The sequence below is a fragment of the Hipposideros armiger genome, unplaced genomic scaffold (assembly GCF_001890085.2).
Source record: "Hipposideros armiger isolate ML-2016 unplaced genomic scaffold, ASM189008v1 scaffold_1256, whole genome shotgun sequence".
NCBI lineage: Eukaryota > Metazoa > Chordata > Mammalia > Chiroptera > Hipposideridae > Hipposideros > Hipposideros armiger.
Window position 1 is genome coordinate 170,295 of NW_017732606.1, and position 5,507 is coordinate 175,801.

A 5,507-nucleotide genomic window follows, 5' to 3' on the forward strand; every position below is an offset into this window, starting at 1 on the left:
TGTGATTATTTCAGAGAAATAGTTTCCATCATCACATCACAGAAAGACCCTGGTTTGAGTGGTTTGGGAAGTCTGCCTGCTTTCTGTGTTTGTCTCATGCAAAGGAAACAGGGAAATTAACAACTGAAATTAGCTATCGAGACAAAATTCAGAGAGGCCTTTGGAACCACAAAGCTGAGGCAGGGATGGCAGCAGATGGCAGAGGAAAGACAGCTGAAGTGACGCGTTTGTAATTCCGTTTCACCAACAAAGAAAGCAAGAGAGAGTAGTCGTTTTTTATTCTTTTAAATATTCAGAGCTCAACTTGAAAGTATTGTCAACACCCAGTTTCCTTCTGGGATAGATGATTAAAACTTAAAGTCATAAATTCCTCTAGAATACCTAAGAGTGAAGCTACCCTGTTGTGCTTACAGCCTGCTTGTGCTTAAAATGTGAACGCGAAAGGAAGTTGGGCTCTAGGAGAGCTGGGGCTAGCTTAGTAAGCCCCGTGGCTGGAGGCAGTTTCCACTTTCTGCCCACCAGCCTTCTCATCCATAAAACCCACAGCTGAGTGTCTTTCAGCTGCAGAGTTCTGTGTTTACAAGGTTTGGTGGAGAAGTTGGTGGGACAGCTTTACATGGAGGGCGAGTGCTTGTAGCTGCATGTTGGGTTAAAGAGTTGCCTCCGGCCGAGTCTTGGGGTCTCACATAAAGAGGGGAATCTCACATAAAGAGGGGAATCCAATAGGAAATGGCCTGAACTCTGGGCCAACCTGGTGTCCATCCCAGCTTGCTTCAGGGTGAAATGCTGGGCTCAAGCCCTGGTATCCCCCAATCCCAGTGAGACTGATGGCCTTCCAAGACAGAGAAAAGGCAGCGTGTTTCCTGGTGCTGACCACCTCTCGTTAGCAACCGGGCATCCAGCTGGGGCCATGGGAATCAGAAGAGAAACAGTCCAAGCTTAGATGGGGAGATCTTCCCAGGATTCTAGAGACATTTGGCAAGCAGAAAACTATTCTGCCCATGGTCAAGAAGCCTAATTATTGCTCTTTCAAAGACAAGTGGCTTCTTCTAAATATAAGAGGCATATCTACTAATTGTAGGGGGGAAAATCCACTTAGGAACTATGGAAAATCACAAAGACTAATGTGACCACCTTGTTTGGTAACCAGCCAGTGTGAGTCTGTTTCTGTCTCTGGGGCAGTTCACGTAACACAAATGTAGAGCCTGCTTTGCACATGAGAGTACAAGCATTTCCCTAATGTCATTCAAATCTTCAAGTACATTCTTTTAACAATGTCCATCATCAGAATCTTTGGAAATTGCCAAACCTTTATTGCCAGGTTAATTTCTCTCCTGTACTGTGCTGTGGTAACATACTGCCAAGAAGATCTGGGGCGAAATTCTTCATCTGGGATCTTTCCTTACAATCCTTCATCCTAAGGTCATAGCTTATGACCGCCCTGAAGGGGGCGGATAAGTCTTACTGAGTTTATGTGCAGAAAGGATGCAAAGCTTTGAATGACGAAATATAAGCCCGGCCCATGTGTTTGTCATGGACCCTTCTGCTTAGAAGTGGCTGTAAAACTTAGAATAGTCTTAGGATGAAGATTGTTCCTAGAAGCAATAAGAGTATGTATTCCCAAAGAGAGTTTGATGGGGGCACAAGTATCAAACATGTCCCTCTGGGGACCGCGAATTCTCTTTACCTGTCAAACTAGCTGGAGTTTTCCATAATTATTGTAGAAAGCCCCCACTCAGGATGATTTTACAGGTGATTTGAAGACCACTTCAGTCAATAAAGTGTTCAAATTGTGTGTAGCAAAGACAAGAACCAACCTTTAAAAGNCCCCGGCCCCTTCAGCTGGCGGGTCCTCAGTTGTTCTCTCCTAGTGCTTGGCCTGCTTTTGTTTCTTTTGATTACTTTGCAGCCCCCTTGTCTGTCTTTGTGTCTCATTCAGTGGACTCTGAACTCTGTGGAGTCACCGGTCAGGTCCTAAATACATTGCTATTCTCAGAAGCTAGCCGTGTCTGGGATGTAGTAAATTCCCACAAAAAAGATGGTGGGACTGGACTGTTCTGATTGGAAATAGCTGCCGGCACCAGGCCGGAGAGATCTCACTTTCTGAAGGATCTGTGATCTTTTCTGCTACACTCCCCTTGATATTTATAAGTAAGTCACAGGTATGTGCTCTTTGAGTGCATAGCTCAAAGGTGAATGAACAACACTTGGTTATGTGGAGATTGCGATGGGGGTGAGGGGCTTGGACCAGCTGCAGAAATCTTGATTCCTGATGGCGAGTGTGACTCAAGGATTCATCTATCCAGTACACTATTGTTTGCTAACCACACATTATAGACCAGACACTGTGCCAAGAGCTGTGGATATAGCGATTCTCAAAATACACAGGGAGCTTGCAAAATCCAACTAGAGGATTACACTATTTAAACAGGACATGCAGCTTGAAGAACACTGTCTGAATCTGACTTGTGGACACTCTTGTCCTTATCACATTCAGTCCTACTGGAGGACCCACTCTCAGCTACTTACTCTTTGTGCAAATTAGATGGTGTCACACCTTTTCCTGGGCAAATTGATTAGGCAAAGAAAGCTCTCATTTGTCCTCTTTTTAACTATTGTCATTGGCTCATCAGGCACAGGATGACTTTACAATAGGTCAACAACCAGAATTTTCAAGTGGGTGCTACTCACCCACTCATAAAAAGTGGACTGTGGTCAGCTGAGTCATGCCCCCCAAGGGTGTCCACACCCTGAGCCCTGGAACCCGTGATCATGTGACCTCGTAGGGCAAGGGGACTTTACATATGGGATTAAGTTAAGGATTTTGAGGTGGGAACACTGTCCTGGATTTCACAAGTGAATCCGATATAATTACAAGGGTCCCTGTAAAAAGGGAGGTGGGAGGGTTGGAGAGAGAGGGAAAGACTTGAAGATGTCATGCAGCTGCCTTTAAAGATGGAGAAAGGGGCGATGAGCCAAAGAATGCAGGCGACTCCAGAAGCTGGCAAAGGTAAGGATGGGGTTCTCCACTGACACCCACAGAAAGAGTGCGGCCCTGCCGACACCTTGACTTTGGGCCCATTGAAACCCATTTGGGACTTTTCACCTCCAGAACTGTAAACATAAATGTGTTGCTGTAAGTCACTAAATTCGTGTTACCCTTATCGCAGCAACAATACAAAACCGAGGAACCGAGGAGCTAAGTGAAGGTGCCAGCTGATTCCAACAGGCGTTTGAGAGGCATATGGTGAGACTGACCGGGACAGGGAGACTCAGCTGAGGCAGTTTGAAGTTAATAAAGCTGGAAGGGCTGACCCCAGCGCATTTTCTAAGGGTGCGGCATCAACCTAGGAAGACTCAGTAGCAACCAGAGCCCAGCGCTGAAGAGTCACAACTGGGGCAGAAGTTCAAGAACCAGGAGTGAAGCAGAGACTGGGTGAGGAGGGGAGGGCTCAGGGCAGCTTCAGGGGAACATATCACAGCTGCCAAGGTTCATAGATAGGAGGCTGTGGGCACCGGCTGCTTACGGAAAGACTGCCTGACTTAACAGAGCCCCTGACGGGAACCTCCTTTTTCTTGGAGAACCTCCCCCCAGCTAGCAGATGTACCTCATTTAGTCTGCCCAACGATCCCATGAGTCAAGTGCCATAACCCTCACTTTACCGGTGTAGAAACCCGTCCAAAGAGGCTGAGTGATCTGCCCGAGGCCACAGAAAACGCTCAGAAGTGGAGGTGGGCTTGACCCCACCCGCTCCATCCCCACACCTCTTTCTTTCCTGCCATGCCACCTTCCTTTCAGGAGAAGCTCTTGTTGACTTTTTCAGTAGTAGGCACAGTTCAAAGCAGGAAAACATGGTGTCAGCTTTGGAGATACTCGTTCTGTCAGTGAAAACTTCAAAATAAAGTTAAAAATTAAGCAGCAAAGCCAGACTCGGGCTCTGCTCTGAGAGCATTGGGGCCAAACCCCTGGCTGTCTGACTGCCACGTGGCTTATTATTTATCCTTGTGAAACAGCGGAATTGTTTGAAAGGGGAGAAGGGACAGCAGCGACTCCAAGGTAGCCTTAGAGCCTAGGGCGTAAGATAACTGGTTTAATGGTGAAGGTAAGTGCTCTTCTTCTTTCTGGATCAGATGATAAGGACTTACCCACCAGAGAGCCTTAAAGGGAGGGAACAGTGTGAGGGAACGCCAGAGGGAAAGCTACCCGCAGCCTAAGGATCTCCACCTGGGGATGGTTCCTGGTGTCAGAACAAAGAAGAGACTTCTTAAAAAGGTAATTGAGCCAATTCAGACCCTAGAGCCAGGTTTGAGAAGCCTCCAGTGCCAGGGACACTGGGGACNGTTTATTTTTTTAAGACTTTTATTGGGGAATTGGGGTAGGGGAACAGCATTGGGGAATCAGGGAAGGGGAGCAGAGAAGTTGCTGTTCTTTTGTTCTTCAGTCTAGTCGTGGAGGATGTCGCTTCACTGGCCCATGTTGTTATTATCATTGCGCTTTTCCCAGGTGAGGGAGATCTGTCGCTGGCCATTGGACAGCCACTCACGGCAGCTCATGTAAGCTCGTGCTGGCTGCCGGCCACTCACGGTAGCTTATGGCAGCCCCACTGCAGCCTATGCCATCGCTGGCGACACACGGCAGCCCAGCTCCAGGTCGAGTGGTTGTTCACCATCTTAGCTGTAGAGGACGCAGCATCACTGGCCCATGTGGGATCCGAACTGGCGGCCCTGCTGCTCAGAGCTCGCCCTTCCAAGCCAGCTCTTAAGCAACAAGCCACTCGGTCGGCCCTAGAGAGCAGCATTTGAGGTGAGCCTTCCCCTCAGGTCTTTCTGTATTGTTCAAGTTTTATACGAATCTATTTATTTTGTATTCAGAGAAAGAAAAAACCCAGTCTGACTTTAGAAAACCCCAAAGCACCCGGATAAAAAAATTCTAACTCAGAAAACAGTGAGAAATCTGGGTGAGGAGTCAGCAGAAGCAGGTCACAAAGGCCTCTTATGTAATACTTCAGTTTCCTTCTAATTGGATTATCACTACATGTGTAATTAATTCAGAGGGCTAATCTTTTTATGACATTAAGGTCTCCCAGCCAATGTAGTAGTTCCATGTAGTCAGATCCTGTTTTATGCCCTTTAATTAAATTTTATTGTTTTTTTTCCTTTGAGTCACACTTTTCTTGTTCACATAATTTCTAAAAATTGTATACTTTTTATTGCTAGAGAACAATAAAAACTTTCTATTTCCATTCCTGGCTAATTATTTCTACTACTGGGAAAAGCAATTGATTTGAAAAAAAATAAATAAATGTTTGTCCTGTTTCTCTTCAGTTCCCCAAATTCCCTTCATACCTTTGTACTTTAATCCCCAGTCATGTAGAGTGACCCAATTCCCCACACCACGACTCTATGGCTTTTCTCTTTCTGGAAGGTCCTTCCCCATGTTATGATTCACTCGTCCCACCCCTAAAGGCTGAGCACGGTCCACCTCCTGCGGGAATCCGCCATCTGAC

General features: G+C 46.6%; 1 protein-coding gene and 1 long non-coding RNA gene across 2 annotated transcripts in view; both read left to right on the plus strand.

The window, feature by feature from the left end:
• LOC109377000 (sodium-dependent phosphate transport protein 3) overlaps positions 1–5,507 on the plus strand; it is a 33,071-nt gene that overhangs the window by 10,520 nt on the left and 17,044 nt on the right. The gene's annotated exons all lie outside the window — the stretch shown is intronic.
• On the plus strand, positions 2,697–4,271 carry LOC109377004 (uncharacterized). Its single transcript, XR_002122808.1, has 3 exons — positions 2,697–3,010; positions 3,171–3,436; positions 4,132–4,271. It is a non-coding gene; the product is annotated as an uncharacterized LOC109377004 (long non-coding RNA).